The following is a 20,024-nucleotide window of genomic DNA, read 5'->3' on the forward strand; positions in this document are numbered from 1 at the left end:
AGGGACCAGATCGTTGGTACACAAGCTTGTGCGAGCAGGGTACTATTGGCCCACTATGCAGAAGGACACCGAAGCCTATGTCAGGGCCTGCGACAAGTGCCAAAGGTTCAGCAACATTATTAGGCAACCAACCGAAGAGCTGACCCCAATGACGGCCCCATGGCCGTTCGCACAGTGGGGCTTAGATATCATGGGACCCTTCCCTACAGCAGCGCGACAGCTAAAGTTCCTGGTGGTAGGCATCGACTATTTCACAAAATGGGTGGAAGCTGAAGCATTGGCCACAATCACGGAGAAAAACGTACGAAGCTTTGTTTGGAGATGTATCATATGCAGGTTTGGCATTCCTAGAGTCTTCGTCTCGGACAACGGACGGCAATTCGACAACGACCCCTTTCGAGATTTCTGCCCACAACTAGGACTAAAGAACCACTATTCCTCCCCCGCCCACCCTCAAGCTAATGGCCAAGTCGAAGTAACAAACCGATCCTTGCTCAAGATTATCAAGACTCGGCTCGAGGGGGCAAAGGGTATATGGCCCGATGAATTGCCAAGCATTTTATGGGCTTACAGGACGACAGCAAGGACACCTACAGGAGAAACACCATTCCGACTGACGTATGGAGGCGAAGCGGTTATTCCAGCAGAAGTGGGGCTCACAAGCTACAGGGTGCAGAACCAAGACGAAAACAAGAACGACGAGGCTATGCGACTACAGCTGGACCTGATAGACGAGATCAGGGCAATAGCAGAACAAAGGCTCGCTCGGTACCAGGACCGTATGGCTAAACATTACAACTCCCGGGTTCGACACAGGGACTTCCAGGTTGGAGACCTTGTTCTTAGAAAGGTCATGGGCGCCGCTAGGGACCCTACCCAAGGGAAACTCGGCCCCAATTGGGAAGGACCCTATAGAATCACGTCGTGGCAGAGGAAAGGCACGTACCATCTGGAGACGTTGGAAGGAAAGAAACTGCCGCACCCGTGGAACACCGAGCACCTACGAAAATACTACCAGTAGGAGCGACAGCGCGAAGTTCAATTTTCTCTTATTTTATTTCACATTCCAGCAAGATTTAGTCTCACTCCTCAGAACTATCATTTACTTTAATCTTTTTGCAACAATTTTTCTTTTTAGCCCAAGGGGCAGGATTTGGTTTTAATTACTTTTATTCGAATGCATGGTAATAAGAGGAGTCTTTCAAAAATCACTGAAGTGTATTTTTTCTACGATCTACTAAGCTCGCGGTTAAAAACCGCTAAGTCCATAACATACGGACCAAAAAGATGTCAAAGACATCAAGGCTAAGGCCGACGGTCCAAAAGATGAAACAGTCATCATATGGACGGAGTCCTAAAAAACTAAGGACTAGTGAAGGTGTTAAATACACCAAGGCTTAATAAGCTGACGGACCAAAAAGAATGTCAAAAGACATTTAAGGCTAAGGCCGACGGTCCAAAAAACCTAAAAAGCCGACGGTCTAAAAGATGAAACAATCATCATATGGACGGAGTCCTAAAAAACTAAGGACTAGTGAAGGTGTTAAATACACCAAGGCTTAATAAGCTGACGGACCAAAAAGAATGTCAAAAGACATTTAAGGCTAAGGCCGATGGTCCAAAAAACCTAAAAAACCGACGGTCTAAAAGATGAAATAATCATCATATGGGCGGAGTCCTAAAAAGCTAAGGACTTGTGAAAGTGTTAATAAGCTGACGGACCAAAAAGAATGTCAAAAGACATTTAAGGCTAAGGCCGACGGTCCGGAAAATCTGAAAAGCCGACGGTCCAAAAGACGAAGCAATCGTCATATGGACGGAGTCCTCAAACCAAGACATACAATGTCATTTAAGCGACGGATTTAGAGACTGACGACCTGAAAACAGAAACCAAAAGCGAGAGCTGTAAACTAACGGTCACTAAGCCGACGGAGCTTGGAGCCTAGGCGCGACATCATGCTAACAAGGGCTTCTAACAGTTCAAAATAGCTGACGCGATTCAAGTAGACGGGAATAATTACCAAAATTTCGTCTAAGGCCACCTTCGACAAAGGAATATAAAAGCAACGAAATTTAAACACAGCAAGAACACAAACAAAAGCCAGAAGGAAACAAAGGGAGCACTTAAAAATTGTTTAAAATTACAATTGTTCTCCAAAAACAACTATTTTTACAAAATAAAAGCTAAGGGGCAGGAACGTCAGCATCCTTGCCGTCAGTTCGATGGTCTTCAACATCCACAATCACGGCAGGAGAATCAGAAGCAACGGGATTGGCAGCAGGCTGGGCTAGGACCACACTATCGTCGCGCCTCGGAGTAGGCTGACGGGAGATGTTGTCTCCGTCATCCATGGTGATCCCAGATAAATCCAACTCCGGGTAGGCCGACGCAACTTGCTGAAGGCAATCCTCAAAGCCGGTGCCGTAATATTCACCACACGAGTTAAAGAAGGGCTGCGACACTTTGAAATCTTTAATCGCGTCAGCCCCCGCCGTCTGCAGCTTCTCACCTAGAGCCGTCACCTCTTCCTGGAGCTTGTCATTCTGACCACTGACTTCCGTCAGCTTCTCCTTAACTTCCTGCAGCTCCTTGTTGAGGATACGGACGGCCTCCTTGTACTGACCTTGCTGATTCATCAGGTTGGTGTTATGATTGCGAACTCGAGTGACGACCCCCTCCTTCGCTACACAACGATCTTGAAGAGCCTTGACGCGCACCAAGGCCTGAGAAAACATATCCGTCAGTTGAAAAGTATACCAAAGCAAAGCTTCTCCAAACAAAAATTTAGTGAACATACCCTGGTAAGGTCAAAAAGGGCTGACGCCCCTAATTCCTCCGTCTCCACCTGGTCACAAGGTTCAATGTCCGTCGGTTTTATCAGGGACCCGACCTCCCCGACGGCGTAATCCTTGTGAGTTAAGAGACGGCAGGGGCCCTCGCTGACGGGACCGGCAGAGGTCATCACCCCCTTGCCTGCACCATGACCGGGTTTGAGAAGGGACTTCTCCTTCAGTGGTTCGTCCCTAGAAGTGACGGCAGCTTTCTTTGAGGGACGGCTATCATCACTATCAGGCTTCCTCTTCGTCACCTTGGCGACGACCTTTGGAGTTGACGAAGCCTCCCCTGTTGCCTCCTTGTTCTTTCTCTCCTCCTTCTGACTAGCTGCGGCAGCCCTTATCCTTTGCTTCGCAGAGTCCATTTCTACAACACAAAGAACACCGTTGGGGCAAATGACGGAGGAATAAAACTGACGGGATAAATAAAAGCTTACTTACGTCGGTGTGCAAACTCTTCCAACTTTCTAGCTTCCGCTGACGGATCTGGACCCCCACAATATAAGTGAAGGGTGTCAAGGGTGATCAAATCCCTGCACTTACGTTCGTCCAAAGGAATTTCCAAAATCCGTTGGATAAACCCCTCCTGCTCGTCAGTTATGCGCGGACGGGTATATGCTGAAAAAAAAAAAAAATAAGGTATTGTTAGCGTCGCCCCAAAAAACACACAAGCCTCATAGGTGACGGGATTAACCTGAATCCCTGACGAAGGCCCAGGTGTTATCAAAGTAACCACGGGGCATCGTCGCCCACTCCTCCTGACGGCAAACCCAATCCGTCCCCTCAACAAAAAAGTATCGACTCTTCCAGTTCCTATTGGAGTCTGGCATATCGAACACTAGCCTTAGCCCTTTTTCCCGGGCATTAAAATGATACGTCCCCTTAGACGAGGCGATGTGGTGAGGCCTATAACAATAAAAGAATTCCCCTAACGTGAGCTGACGGTGTCCTCCACTAAGACTGCCCCAAAGGATTTCAGCTCCTATAAAAGTCCTCCAGGCGTTTAGGGCGATCTGGGTGACGGATATTCCAAGGAAGTCAGCAAGTTGACGGTGTAGAGCCGTCAACGGTAACCTCAGACCCGCAGCAAACATGGCATCATACATGCCAACGTCAGCTGTCCTTCCAGAATAACACCTCTCATCCTCTGTAGGGAGACGGAGGGGGATGTGATCTGGGATTTGGTAACGAACCCGTAACTCCCTAAAAACTTTACCACTCATCCCAGGCGAAAATTTGTTGACGGCCCAATCCTCAGGAAGGATGAAGGGACGGCTATCTCCAGGACCCTCAGAGGTTCCTTCACTGGATCTCTCATCCCCGTCACTATCATCTCCGTCAACATCCACTCCATCCCCGTCGTTTTCCTCCCCTCTTCCCTCATACTCATCTCCCTCGACAAAACTCTTATCGTCGTCAGGAGATTGGGCTGACGACCCTCTCTCTGACGGAAGGGAAAAGTCTGACTCATCTCCAGAACCACAGGTTTCGTCGTAGCCCGCTCCTTCGCGGATTGACGACTCCTCACAAGACGCTTTACTTGACATCTGACTACCTACAAGTGACGGGTTTAAGCTAAGTACCTAGGCTGACGACTGTACCAATGAGGCAAAATAAAAAAGGGAAAAAAGAAGGAAGGGAAGAGAAAATGAAAACTTACCAGTATGGAGGCCTTCTGGACGACTCTAAAAGGCAGCAACAGATAAAGCCGACGGAAGTAAGGCTGACGAAGAAGGGCGACGGTCTCTCTCTCCACAAGATCAGCAAGAATGAAATAGTAAAAAATGAGGGGAGGTGCTGCTTATATACAGAAAAAATGGCGCGGAAGACGAGGCGACGTCTCGTCGAATGCAGAGCCAATAGGAGCAAGCCACCTGTCCAAGGCATTAAATGCACAAGATCCACGCGAACGATATCCCTATAAACTAACTCCATAACCCGTCAGTATAGAGTCTGACGGAGGTATGGAGTAGGGGGCAAGTGATGAGGATAAAATTAGTCAAGCAAGAGTGACGGTTCAAGTTGGACAAGCGTGACGGGATAAAACTATACCGACGGCATTGTTTCAAGGCTGACGGAGGAATGTAGGAAGAGCACATGAAACTGGCCATCCTGAAGAGTGACGGAGACTCCTGATGACGATAAAAGGAGAGCCTAACCATGACGGACATAAAACCGACGGTTCAATTGGTTTCCTTTGGTCGTAACAGACGGTGATTATCCTGACGGTCATAGGACCAGCTGACCCCGTGGTTGACGGCTCAAATGCTGACGGTATAACAAAGCCGACGGAGGTAAATTGAAGCTGACGGATCGGGCGCAGGCTTACTTGCTTCCCACGCTAGATAAATATTCAAAGGATCCCCATAAGGAAAAGATCCCGCAAAATACGCTCAAAAGGACTCCTATAAGGAAAGGACTTCTACTCCAAGGTAAAGAGGTCAACCTTCTACTAGTATAAAAACCCAAGCATCCTCACAAACTGAGGTACGCATAATTTACCCTCTCTAGCACTCTAGAGTAGTGAGAATAGTTCTAACTTGACCTTCGGAGGGTGTTTGGCCGGTACCACACCGGTACTCTCTGCTAGGTTATTCCCTTTTGTTGTGCAGGTGCCGTTGGCGATCGTGCGAGGAACGTGTGACTCACTGGTGGTATTATTTCCGACATCATCAACTAGCATAATTCTTTTAAATTTGTTTACAGATATTTTTTGAAAGGAATTTGTTTACACATTTCAAATGTCAATATTTTCAGCTTTACTCTTTACGTGTGGTGTCAGACACAAAATAAAATTATGAGAACCACACAAAATAAAAGGAAAAAGAATAAGCTAGCTAGACTCTTAGTCAAAGGACAAGACCTTCTTAGTTCTCAGCCACTCAATGTATACTGAAGGAAAAAAAAGAAAAAAAGTAAAGGAAAATGGAAGGTGGGTCCGCTGCTACTTCGAATGAAAATGAAGACAGCACAGAGAAAGGTTTGGATCTTCCACTGAATCGCCATGGAAACTTGAAAAGTGCTTCCAGTGATTAAAGCCTCAAGGACATTCTTCTCCAAATTAAGTCTTCCAAAACCCCTGTAAGCACTCAATGATGTTTTTTATTTTCTGGGTTTTTTGTTTTCAAAATTATATTTGCTTGTTTAGTTTTCATGTTTTGATTAGCTTTAGTGGCAATGGCAAAGGATAGTCCCGGTTGATTGTTTTATTTTTCAGATCTTTACCATAAAACAACTGTGTTTTTCCTATCAAAAAAAAAAAAAAAAAATGTTGCATTTTGGTGTTTTAAGCAAACCGGCCAATAACCGGTTCAATCATACCTGATTCAATTTTTAAGGTTAAACCGGCCGGTTCTCAGTTATTCATTGTGCTTATTGAATTTTTTGAAGAAAATAGAAAAAGTAGCGTGTGCTGAAATTTTTTTGATTTCTTTTTGGGCGGTGCCCAATTTTCAGGCGGGTTCTAAATTTTTTTCATTATTTGTTATTTGTGTAAACTGTTACTCTCTCTTTCTCCTCCCACAGACTGACCCACGTCTCTCAGCCTCCCAAAAAGACCGGTAAGCTCTCTCTCTCATCGATCCTTTCTCTCTTTCTTTAACCTTGTTAAACTTGGTGACTTTGTGGATTATTTATTATTATTATTTTCCCTCTTAAACCCTAAATCCCCAATCTCACACTCTCTCCCATAATCGTTTTTTTTAGAATCGTTTTTTTTAAGAAGTGAAATAGAATCATTTTTTTTTTTTTTAAATTTTGTCAGCATTGTGTTTTTAAGACTGAGGCTTTCTTGTATGTGTTTGTTACATCGTTCAATTGGCAGTGGGTAACGTAGGTTTCTTGTCTAGTGGGGTTGAATTGGGGTGAATTTGCATTGGTTGGTTTTAGAGTCCATCTATTGCTCTTTATGCTTTCAAGTTCAAGCATGCCTTTGAGTTAGAATGTAATGTAATCTCTCTGAATTTATGTCTTCAATAAAACTTATTAAACTCCGGGCTACGTTGTATTAGTATAAGATAATTCTCACTTCTGAGCTCTGAGACTTTTGAGTTGTACTGTACCCATAGTTTGAAGAATGATTTAAATTTAGTTTGTGTTAAATATCATGGTTCTACCTAGTTTGTTGGTACCTAGTATGATCTTTCCTTCTTGTCATGAGCTAAGTTATTAACGAATTCATTCATAAAAAACTAAAAACGGACAGAAATAAATTTTCTCTTCCTTTATATAACTGCACCATCAAGGGCTCACAATGAGACTGCCCCTTAAATACTTCCACACTTTTGTTTTATTTAGGATCAGTGGCTATAGAAAATATCTGAAACTTGGTCTAGAGTTAGAAATTGCTATTAAATATTTGTCACTTTAACTTATTTGTCAAGTTTCATGGAAGTGGTAGTTTGTGTTCTACTTTAGCTTATTGTCCATTTTTCATGGCATTGTGGCATTTGTTATTGCAAGGGATTGTTCTAATTGCTCTCTGTCATAATTTTCAGCTTCTAAGTGGGTCAAGGGGAAGCAATTGGAAGAAGTTGTGACCATTAAAAACACGTGAGTTTTGTCAATATATGATATTTGTTGCTCAGTTAATCTTGTCTATGAATATATGCTTGTTTATCCACCCAATTTCTTGGCTTAGCTACTACCTATATGTGGTTTGCTTGTTTGTTCTTAAGCTTGAAATGTTTTGTGTTTTGGGTTCTCTAGTGTGTATTTTTTCTGTCTAACAGCCACCCTAAAAAGTGGTGCAAGGTGATAGCTTGGGTATATGTGATTTGCTTCATGTTTCTGATGGCTGAATGCTATTTGTGTTTTAGGTTCTCTCATTTGTTGTTTCTTTGGCCAAGAAATTGGGTATAAAAATGGTGCAAGGTGAATACTGAAATTGGATATAAAAGTCTGGTAATGAATTTTTTATTAGATCTTTATTTAGGTGTGATGTATCATGTGGTGTAGGAAATGTAAGTAAATGGGGATTATGAGTTGTGGAGTAAAATGATATGCATGAAACCAGTTTGCATTTTTTGAGGAACCATTGCTTTTGATACTAAGGTTCTTTTTGTTTATGGTGGTGGCTGAGTTTTTTGTTTATGGTAGTGGCTAGGTTTTTGTGTTAATGGTGGTGGTTGTACTTTTTGTTTAATGATGGTGGCTGTGTTTTTTGTTTAATAGAGGTGGTTGAGTTTTTTGTTTATTGTGATGGCTTGGTTTTTTGTTTATGGTAGTGGCTGAGTTTTTGTGTTAATGGTGGTGGCTGTGTTTTTTGTTTAATGGTGGTGGTGAGTTTTTTGTTTATGGTGGTGGTTGTGGTTTTTGTTTAACGGTGGTGGCTAGTTTTATTTATTTATTTTAATAGTGTTGGCTAGATTTTTTATTCATTGTGGTGGTTGGGTTTGTGATTATGATGGTGGCTGGGTTTTTGTTTTGGATTTCACTTTATTTGTTTTGTTTTAAATTGGGATTTTTTTGCACTCTTTATGATTTCTCCATGGTTTGTAATGTGGGTTTGGTTTTTATTTGATGAGAATGTTGTGGGTCTTCTTTCTTTGATAGTTTGGCTTCATATGATGTTGCATTATGATTATTTTTTCTAGTTTGTTATCTTATCAGGGATATAGGTTTGCAGTTTAGTTTGTTATTGATGTATTTTCCTTTATACTTGTGCAGATATGGGATTGGTGGCAAAAAGATAGCTTTTGTGGGACTACTTGAACTCAAATAATTTTCTGTAAAGTTTGGAAGCTAAAACATCATTTGTATATAAATAGTTGTAATTACTTTGTGAACATCTTTATTGCATTTTTAGATTGTATGGATGTTTTTTTTTTATGGATTTGCTTAGAAATGAATGAATGTTTTTTTAATTATGGATTTGGTTAGAAATGAACAGGTTAATGTAATGGCAAGTAAATGTAAAGAATATTAATAAAAAAATAAAATTGGTGACGATAATTTTCATTGCCATATCTGACTATAAGCAGAAATTGGTGACGAAATAATTCGTCATTTGATCTATTGAAATTGAAAAAAAAAAAAAAAAAAAAAAAAAAAAAAAAAAAAAAAACAATCGGTGACGCAAAACTGTCACCTAATCTATTGAAATTGGAAAAAAAAAATACATTTGGTGACAAAATATTCCGTCACTGAAAATAAGGTTTAGTGACGAAAATATTAGGTGACAAAAAACTTTTGTCACCTACCATTTTTTATTGGTGACGAAAAAATTTCGTCACTTATCATTTTTTTATTGGTGACGAAACATTATTGTCACCAATACATTCTGTGATGGAGCTAAGGTGACGAATGCTGTTTCGTCACCATTTCGTCACCATATGTATTCGGTGACGAAATAAGGACATATTGTGACGAAAGGTTTCGTCATCATAGTCCACTTTTGTTGTAGTGATCCCTATAGCGGCGTTTTGAAACTCGACTTCCCTAAAATCGAGTTCCATGCTTTTTTTTTTTTTTTTTTTTTAGTTTTATTAGGCATAACTCGATTTTCTACGAATCGAGTATTTCATTGGAACTTGATTTTAAGGTAATCGAGTATCGAAACAGGGGCATATCCCTATATAGTTTCGAAATAGGTGCATATTGCTAATTTTTTAAAAAATTAAGGCAAAAGGCTAGAATCTCCTTATATCATGTCTATTTGATATCATCGTGTTTTTTTTTTTTTTCTAATTAAGTTTCTATCAAGTTTATCCAAATTTCTTCTAGGCTGCTTTGAGCTTCCTCATTCCTAACAGGTTTACTTCTGATCCTAACTATAATTAGCTTTGAAATTTAGATTTTATCTTAAATCAAAAACCGGATGAATTGACCTTAATAAGTCGTGCTCTATTCTTTATTATCATATCAAAACAACAATTGACTTTATAGTATAGACATAAAAACTTATAATATTTGAGCTAAATAATATTTTACTAAATGAATAAACAAACTTTCAACCAAAATTAAGTTGCATCCAAACTCGGAAGCAAATATTTATAATGTGTAAGTAAAGCAAAAAGGCGTTGACCATTTAACTTGTGGCAGCCCTGCATTGTGTTTCCTGACTTTAACTAGCCTAGGTGAAGTACAATATAATTTACTTGTACGTGACCTCTCAAACCTAGACAGATACTTGATTCGGAACTTTCCCAATGCCCAACTCATATTGAAACACGTGCGTAAGACGCCATTATAGTTGGTTTATTTATTATATATATATATTATGAAAATTTCATTAGTGCATATAAGCCCGGAGTATATATATATATACTCCGGGCTTATATGCACTAATGAAATTTTCATAATATACGCCGGGCTTGACATTTTCTGTACCATCTAATGGATGTGATTGTATTTAAATGAATTATTTTGACTTTTTCCAAATCACCACAAAGTTGCTACTCTATGTTGAACCATTTTTATTAGAAGAATAAAAAGTCAACAACAGCTAGCAAGAGCATAATCAGCATCAATACAGATAATAAAAAATATAATTTTTTTTTAAAGCTTACAGTTACATCATATCTATTTGACATCAATTTTTTCTTTTAATTTTTTAGTATGTTTTATTTACTTATGCAAATTTTTAAAACCTCATATATATATATATATATATATAACTGTATCTTAATCATGCAATTTTTAATAAATAATCTTTCATCAAAATGTTGCATCCAAACTAAGAAATAAACATATTAATTTGTAAATAAGCAAAAAATGCATTGACCTTTTATTTATTTACCTTTTTTTTCTAGTTCTAGAAACCATGCAATGTGTTCTTGACTTGACTTCCAGTATAATTTATTTGTACTTGACATCTCCCAACTCACAGAGAAACACGTGTGTAAGATGCCACTGACAAAAATATGATTGCTTTGATAAAACTTCCATTAATTGACTTCAAGCATTCCATTTAAAATAAAAATTTTATTAATGTGTACTCTAAATGCATTGACCTTTTATTTATTTACTTTGTTTTCTAGTTCTAGAAACCATGCAATGTGCTCTTGAGTTATTTGTACTTGACATCTCCCAACTCACAGAGAAACACGTGTGTAAGATGCCACTAACAAAAATATGATTGCTTTGAAAAAACTTCCATTAATTGACTTCAAGCATTCCATTTAAAATAAGGATTTTACTAATGTGTGCTCTTAGAGCATACATTAATTTCTATTTTTAGAAAAAAAATTCTTGAGAATTGAAAAAGTAATGACAGCTTTTTAATTCCCGAGAAAATTTTTCCAAAAATAGAAAACTTAGGACACACATTAACCGGACCCTTAAAATAATATGTTATCTAATTAATTACTCTTAAATCTTAATACTTTTTCTTTTTTTTATACCAAACAAAGAAAGGGTTCATACATGGTTATATAAAGCAAGATTGTACCACCTGTAATACAAAGTTGTGTTAACTGCCTGTTTAGTAAAACACCACATAGCCTTAACTACTACATGAGGAACAACTAAAATATTACAAAATAAACCATGTTGTGAAAGAAAGTTCAGATCAGTTATCCTATTGATATCCAACCAATCTGAGCTTTTCCTCAATTTGGAAACTCGATGGAGATTAACCCTGTCAGTTAAGAACAAAACATGCTGAGTGCCATAATTTTTAGCTATGATACCAGCTTCCACCATTGCTTCAAGTAGAGCTCCTATTGCTGTGTTGCCGAGACTGCAATTAACCCCTGAAAACATTTATGCTCCCTGCATATTTACAGCTACAAAAGCATATGCTCTTCTTTGTGGCTTCGTTCTTCTTGCTTCAGCTAATTTGATGATGAGCTGATATTATCCTGCAGTTGTGAGATGGGTTGACTTTATTGCTCTAAGCTCTCTGGTATGATGGAGTTAACCTACATAAGACTTCCTGTACCCTCATTGTCGAGGCAACTGAAGAGTAGTTTTTGACGGATGTTCCTCCCCAACCTTCCTATCTCCAGGCCAAGCCTTTTCCTTGTTGATTCTCTGCTATTGCTTGTACTTTCATCACACAGCAGATTTGAGTTCTATCTTGGGTCAGAATTAAAGGTCACTGGAAATGTTGAAATTGGGTTTTGCCTTTGAGGTCCATGTTGGCATGTATTTTCTAGTCCTGTATCTAGACTTTAGGCTCTCACCAGATGTGATCCATAGCTGTAATGGGCCTTATGTACAGTATTATCCACTGATTGGGCCCTTCTGATTTGTGGTCCGTCCCTTGGGCTCCCATCATCAAAAATAAATCTAGCTCTATCAGTGTTCCAGACCAAGGAGTTAATGTAAGAATCAGAGGAGTATTGAGATTGGTTATCCGTTAAGATTGCATGCTCACGTGTCCAGTCAAGGCAACCTTCATAAAATTTCATGCATCTATAGTTTTTCATGCATCTATAATTTCGTGTCCAGTCAGGTTAAAATTTCATGCATCATATAGTTTTTCAAATTGCATGTTTTCTTGTATCTAACTCTTCTTAATGCAGTCTACCCTTGGTTTTTGTTGTTTTTCTTTGTTTCTATTTCTAGTCATAGCTCCTAAGGTTGGTAGGAAGTTCAAAACTAGAGTTAATTGTAACCCTAGTTCTTCCTCTTCAGGTTCAACCCTAGGTGATAGACAGCGTCTTCTATCCAAAAAATGTGAGGAAACATATGAGACCTTAACTAGGTATAGGTCTATTTGGGGTGAGAGTGAAATAGTTTTGAGTGAGCTAGATCCTTCTATACATAGGAACTTTGTGTCTAGGAATTAGGTTTCTTTGTGTGAGGTGTCTGGTCCTCCTCCTGCAGTTTTGATTAGAGAGTTTTACTCTAACCTCTCTATGTATTTTGAGACCATAGGTGGTCATTACTTGACTTCTTGGATTAAAGGTCAAGAGTTTACAATTTCTAAACAAATTGTTTCTGAAACTATAGGTGTTCCTTTAATTCGTAAACCCACATACCCATACACTGACTTTTTTGTTGTTGATGACATGATGTCACTTCTTTGTGGTCGTCCTATTTCTTGGGGTACCAAGCCAAGAATCAATTCTTGTGAATTCACTGAGCACAGTTCTTTATATCTTAGGGTTTCTTGTCATAACATCTGTCCCATTTCACATGTTCATACCATCCTTATAGATAGATGTGTTTTTCTTTATGCTCTTATGACTAGTGGTTCTATATGCTTTCCTTCCATGTTTATTCAAACTATTGTTGATGTCTCTAGGAGTAGAAGTAAGAGTTAAAAGTTGTTTTTCCCTATGTTTATCTTTAGGATTTTGAGGTTTTTAGGGCTGTCTGAGTTTCCTCCCTTAGAGTTAGTACATGTCACTACCTCTATATGAGGTACCTATCTTAGACAACAACAGGCACAGATGAAAAGTGCTGAGCCAAGCACTGGGACTTCTAAGAGATCATGAGGAGATGCTTCTACTACAGCACTTGCCCCTAGTGCTATGCCTGCTGCTGAGGAGGCGTTTGTGGATCCGACTACTATTGTGGATCCTGCTGTTGGTGCTGAGGATGTTGATCCTACAGTTGCTCCTCCTCTATCACTCCGTGTTATGATGCAGTCCTTCACGACTACACAAGTTACTCATGGACAGCTTCTTGATGAGTTGTTGACAGAGTTTGCCTCTTTGAAAGCAGATTTTGCGGAGTATAGGAGTGCCTTTCCACCTCATCCACCCTTTAAGGACTGATTTTGCCTTTGGCAATGCATAAGAAAAAGGGGAAGTGGATTTTAGACTTTTTGTACATAGGGGGAGTAGTTTATTGTATTTAGGGGGAGTTTGATGTATTTTGATATTCTTTTATGTTTATTGTTAGGACATATATGGTTCGCTTGTTAGGAACATGTCACTATTTTATGTAATTGGCTTATCCTTTGACAAAACGCACTTTACTTGTATTTGAGAAGATCTAGGATGTGTTTAATACTTCAAGAAACTTTGTTTCAAGATCAAGTGTTGAAGACATGCAAGTCTATCCAAGATTCAAGCTAAAGAAGTGCTATTCATTAAATCTCGACAGCATCTCGACGGACAGCTATCTGTCAAGCTTTATGAAAAACAGAATTCTAGTTCTATTTTGACTCTAATCCAATTTTATGTGTTTGGGCTTTCTTTTCTTCTAACCCTAGACATATAAAAGGATTATTTTAAGGGTTGTCAAAGTGTTCACAAGTTGCACAAGCTTTGAGAATAGTTTGTTCAAGCAAATTGTGACCGGAGACAAAGTTTTACCCTTGTTCATCTCTTCTGAAGAAGTTGCTGTGTATGTGCACCTTAGGGTTTTGTGACTAAGCATCTTCTTGATCTTCATCTTGTGGATGAACTGAAGAACTTTATAGCCAACAACCTTCTCTAGTTAGTGATTGAAGTCGCGTGCTGGGATCTGCGCAATTAGTTAGTCACGTACTTGGGAGCCGTGCATCGAAAAGGGAAATTGTCACTATAGAACAAGTCCAATTGGGTATTGGGGTAAAGGTTCAACTGTAGGTTAGTATAAGGTATTGGGATTCCTTTACTTGTAACCGCTTGTTGTAATAATAGTGGAATTTCAGGAGTGGTGACCTAAAAATTACCCGGTGGGGTTTTTGTTGTTAGGTTTTCTCGATTCGTAAACAAATCACTGTGTTATTTGATTTCCGCTGCATAATTAGTTTATTGGTGATTTGTTTGTGCTACCACGCGTTTGCATGTTAATTTGATTAATAAATGAACTTGGCTAATTAATCAATTAATTTATCACAAGAGGTCAATTCATTTTTGGCCTATCAAGTGGTATCAGAGCAGGCATACTCTGATTAGGTTTTAATCTTTGTTGTGTTGATTCATTTACCCCTGTTTGTCATGGGTAGAGGATAGTCATTAATCATACCTCCTTTATTTGATGGCATTAACTATGCATATTGGAAAGTATGCATGAGAGCTTTGTTGCAGTCTTTAGATGAGAAAGTGTGGCAAGCTGTTGAGATAGGCTAGACCAAACCAAAGGAAGCGCTGGCCAACTGGGATGATGCCAAGATTAAGGCGGTAAACTTCAACAGCAGAGCGTTGAATGCCTTATTCAATGCAGTCATCAATGAGGAGTTTAAGAAGATATCCTTAACTGAAACTGCCAAGGAGGCTTGGACCATTCTCCAGACAACTTATGTAGGAACCAAGGCTGTCAAGGATTCAATAGCTATAGAGTCTCACTACAAGCTTTGAAGAGATTAAGATGGAGAAGGATGAGACGTTTGATGAGTTCTATGCCAAGCTGAAGGACATAGTAAACTCTACTTTCAATCTTGGGGAAACCATTCCTGAACCCAAGATTGTGAGAAAAGTGCTCAGGTCTCTACCCGAGAGATTCCATGCTAAGATCATCGCAATTGAGGAATCAAAGGATATTGACAAGATTCCTTTGGCAGAGCTGGTTGGTAATTTGCAGACCTACGAGCTAGAGTTATCAAGGATTGGCAAGATGGGTAAAAGTAAGAGCATGGCATTGAAGGCCAAGAGCAGTGAGACAGATGAGTCTTCAAATGATGAAGAGTCTAAGATAAAGTCCTACATTACTAGGTAGTTCAAGAAGTTTATGAAGAATGCCAATGGAAAAGGCTTCAACAAGGACCGTGGGCAATCCAGTTCTTCTCAGTTTAAGATCCAAGACAAAAGCAAAAAGAATGCAAGGGATGGCGGTCACTACACTGTTCCCGTAGGACCTAAGTGCTTTGGGTGTCAAGACTTCGGTCACATGAAACAGGAGTGTTCTACATATCTCAAGAGCATTGGAAAGAGTAAGGCACTTGCTGCTACCTTGAGCAACACCGAGCCTAAGGATGATTCTGACAATAAGGATGACGGAATCTTAAATGCCTTCATGCCACTGTTAATCCCATTGATGGGATTGTTGAAGATGTGGTTGAAGAAGAGGAATTGGTGGAATCCAAGTTTGAGAAGATGGATGATCAAAATGATATCCATACAGCCTATGAGAAATTATACAAGCTTTCTAAGAAACATGAGAAACTTTACAGACTAACCACCAAGAAGCTCAGTGATGTGGAACTTGATTGTGAAGAGCTGTCCACGAAGTTTGATGAGGCTAATCAGACTATTGGAGCACTGAGGTACGAGAACAATTTCTTGGCTAAGAAAACCAAGAAGCTTGAAGCAGAGCTGTTTCAAGTCAGAGCTCAATTGGATAGGACTTCAAGTGCAAAGCTTCATGAGATGTTCAGTTTTCAGAAATCTGCTTCTGATCGAACTAGTTTAGGGTATGGTTTCTCTCCCTCTAATACTGCTTCTACTAGTACTACTGTTTTTGTTCCTCCTAGCAATAAAGTTGAAATTGAGAATAATAATGTTAAAACTGATTTAGCTAGTGAGAACTTAGACAAAGGTAAATCTATCTTAAGAGGACCCTCGAAGCAAGATAAGAAGGAAGCTAAGAACCCTAGGGCTGAGAAGGCTAACTCTCAAAAGCCTAAAAAAAAGAAGCAGCACCTCTGTGATCATTGTGGAGTTGCCGGTTATACTTGACCAAATTGCTATAAGTGGCTTGCCACTCAATAGAGTAACGGCATGATAATATTTAGAAGCTAGAATCAGCTTCAATCCTCTCTTACTCCCATGGAGATCTTCTCAAAGTCCTCATGTTCCTTTCGAACTTGAACAATTTTAATACTTCCCCCTCACCGCCGGTTCAAGAGTTTAATCAAAGGAAAGGTTCTTCTAGGATGTGGAAGGAAAATGGCTTCAAGTGATTCTATCACTTTTCTCTTTCTCTCTTCTTGTTTTTGTGTGTGCATTACTTGTGTGTGCATTATTTGTGTGTTTTGCTTTCAAATTTTGAGTCAGTCTAGTTTTTATGCTTTGCTTTGTTTATCATGTTTTTGTTTGGTTATTTTTCAATTTTTCTTTGTTTTTTTTTTCATATAAAAATAAAAAATAAAAAATTGAAAAATCAGAAAAATACAAAAACAGTGTGTGTTTTGTGTACCTTGGATGGTCATTGAAACAAAGTTTTCTAAATTTTGTATCTCTTGTAGTTTAGATGAGCATCTCTATGTACAACTAAGCAAGTGAGCTTTGTGGCTCTTGTATGTAATGAGTAAGATTAAGTGATCTCTTATACTTAACACTCGTATCACTCTTTTTGATGGGAATGACTAAAAAATTCTAAGAGAAAGGCATAAATAACTATCTCACCATTGTTGCCCGCCAATCATAAAATAACACTTGTATGCTTCGACATAGCAAAAGTGTAGTGTCAATGACATTTGTGTGCTTTGACATAGCAAAATTGGAATGCTAAATGCTTACCATCATTGGGTATTTTCTTTTCTCTCTCTTATATGCCCATGCATGATTTTCAATATGCAAAGAAAATGAAAAGTAAAAAGATCAAAAATGCTTTAAATATGATTGCAAGCGTGTATTCTAGGAGATGTGGGAGTTATAGGATGTACCTTGAAGGTGATTGTTCCCATCAAGCAGTTATGATTATGTGTGAGTTAAAGTAATTTTCTCATATCTCAAATCATCATAACATGTATACACTTATGTAATCTTGCGATATTTTTCACACACAACATGCAATATTCTTTACTACTCTTGATACATGTGTAGGTACAATGTGATTTGGCCATCACAAGGTTTTACATGTATTAATGTATGCTCACTAAACTGTCTTAACTTGTTTTTGAAATATAAAATTGGTTAGACTTGTTGTGTATGTGTGTGTGTGTGTTTGGGATCATTGTGCTTAAAATTTTTGTTGAGAGATGTTTTTGAGCGCTTAAAATGTTGAATGAAACTTTGGTTGAGTTGCATGCTTGATTGCATTAATATCTGTGTTTTTCACTTCTTGAAAAACGGTTTTTAAGCAACCTCGACACCTCTCGACATCTGGCTTTCTGTCGAGCTCTTAAGATCTTTTCTTATCGCAATCTCAACAGATCCTCGACAGCTGGTGGATCGAACGAGAAAGTTCCTAGATCTTCGATAGTTTCTCGATAGTTGGTGGATCGATCGAGCTTCTCTTCTTGTGTCTTTGCTTTGTTTCTCGACACCTTCTCAATAGTTGTATCTATCAACATTGTTTTTCTCGACACCTACCTCGACAGATGGCTCGACACCTCTATTTGTCAAGAATTACTGAGGAGCTATATATTCGTTCTTCGCGATCCGGTTCTCATTTCTTTGACCTCTTTTGATCTGTCCGCACCTGTTCCTCTCCCAAACACCTTCTCTCTCACTGCAAACCTCTTCCCAAGTGATTTTTCAAGCTTTTTCAAGTTTTCCTTCACTTGGTAAGCTTCTAATCTCCTTTAGTTACATGCATTCATGTTTTGAAACCTAGTTTTTAGGGTTTTTGAAAAATTTGGGGTTTTTCAAAATTGATGAGTTATTGTTGAAATTTTGGGATGGGTTTTTACTCAAATGAGTTTCAAATCTCATTCATTGCATCACATTAGCATAATAACAGTGTTATCATGCATTTAGATGTGTGCAAATTGATTGTGTGCTGGTAGGATTGGATTGGGCTAAGCTCATGATGCAATTTCTTTTCATATCACATGTTCATGCATTCCCCATGCATACTTACTTTCTGTTCAATATACTTGCTATATTTGAACTGTTTGGAGCTTTTCTGATTGTCCCTTTCTTCCCCTTCTCTCTCTTGTTTACGTTAGTGGTGTTTATGGCACTTAAGCGTAAGTCAGCTCCGTCCCAGAACCTTTTGTGTTCTAGGGCATCGTCTTCATTTGATCCTACTTCTTCTCACATTCAGTTCCGTGATGAGGATGCTCGAAAGGACTTCTCGGAGAACTTTTCTCGACAAGGTATTCATTCGAAATGCCGAGTCAATTTGGTGGATTTCGCCAACACTGACCTTCCCACTATTATTCATAGTCGGGGATGGGAGTCACTGTTTGAAGTCCCGGTCACTTGTCCTACCGTGTTGATCCAGGAGTTTTACTCTAACATGCATGGTTTCGATTTTTCAGTACCTCTCTTTTCTACTCACGTTCGAGGTACGCACATTGTTGTCACACTGCAGCTTGTTGCGGATGTGTTTCATGTTTCGAGGGTAGTGCATCCTGACTACCCCAGTCGTGAGCATCTGAGGACTGTGTCCAAAGACGAGATGATTTCTGCTTTTTGTGAACGTCCTGCAGATTGGGGTGATTGTCAGTTCACACCATGTCGACCTTTTGCTAAAGGTTCTAGATTCATGAACATGGTGATGATTTTTGTTTTGCACCCACTATCTCAATATAACTCTATCATAGAGCCTCGTGCTCGATTTTTTCTTTCTTTATTAGCGCACCTCACTATAAATTTTCCTTCACATTTCATTCTTTCTATTTTAGATGTGGATAGGGATATGACTACCTGTGATAAGCTCATTTTCCCTTCGGCTATCACGCAGATTCTATGCCATTTTTTTGTTCCTTTTCCCTCTTTCGACCATTTTCCTGTTATATGTGCCATAGACTACGCTATTGTTAAACGTAGCGAGGTGCAGTTTAGGTCTCGGCAGTCGGATTCAGCAGCTCCTCCCTCCCGTTCTACTTTGTCTCATTCTGCTTCATCCACATCGGCTCCCTCCTCTTCTTCGGGCGATGTGACTCTAGGAGACATCATGGCACAATTGCAGGGCATGGATGCTTGCCTTGATACTCTCTTTTGATACTCTCTTTACGGAGTTGTATCAGGTGAACGTTCTTATTGATCATATTGCACGACAATAGGCGACCATGGGAGGTTTTGCTCCTAAGGCTTCTCCTCCACCACCTCCTCCAGTGGCTTCTGATTCTGAGGATGAGGATGATGATGATGGTGATGACGATGATGCTTTAGATGATGATGATGGAGATGCTAGCTCTACTGATGAGATGTCTACTTGACACTCTTACCCTTTGTCACTTGTGACAAAAAGAAGGAGCAGTTTTGGATATATGAGAGTAGTCATTCTTAGGAGGAGAGTTAGTATAGGACATTTTTGTTAGGGGGAGTGTTGATATCTGAGGGATGTAGTGAAGATTACTTGTATCTTTTTCTTTTCTCTATTTTAGATACATTTGTTCTTGTACATGGGTCTTGTGACCATTTTTGACATACATTGTACTTATCTTCTTTATATATGTGATGTATGTTTCTTTCACCTACCCTTACATATGTTGTTTCTTTTCCCTCTTTATGCACATGTTTCTTATACGTGCATGC

The 20,024-nt window shown here is 39.2% G+C and overlaps 1 long non-coding RNA gene across 3 annotated transcripts; it reads left to right on the forward strand.

Annotated features, from left to right (window-relative positions):
• Window positions 1-5,717: 5,717 nt before the first annotated feature.
• LOC115965584 lies at window positions 5,718-8,797 on the forward strand. Of its 3 annotated transcripts, none has more exons than XR_004086112.1 (4): window positions 5,718-5,916; window positions 6,361-6,395; window positions 7,332-7,386; window positions 8,503-8,797. It is a non-coding gene; the product is annotated as an uncharacterized LOC115965584 (long non-coding RNA). The 3 variants fall into 3 exon arrangements; XR_004086114.1 differs by having other exon boundaries at window positions 6,380-6,395; XR_004086113.1 differs by lacking the exon at window positions 6,361-6,395.
• Window positions 8,798-20,024: the final 11,227 nt, after the last annotated feature.

This window comes from Quercus lobata, chromosome 10, assembly GCF_001633185.2.
Source record: "Quercus lobata isolate SW786 chromosome 10, ValleyOak3.0 Primary Assembly, whole genome shotgun sequence".
Lineage (NCBI taxonomy): Eukaryota > Viridiplantae > Streptophyta > Magnoliopsida > Fagales > Fagaceae > Quercus > Quercus lobata.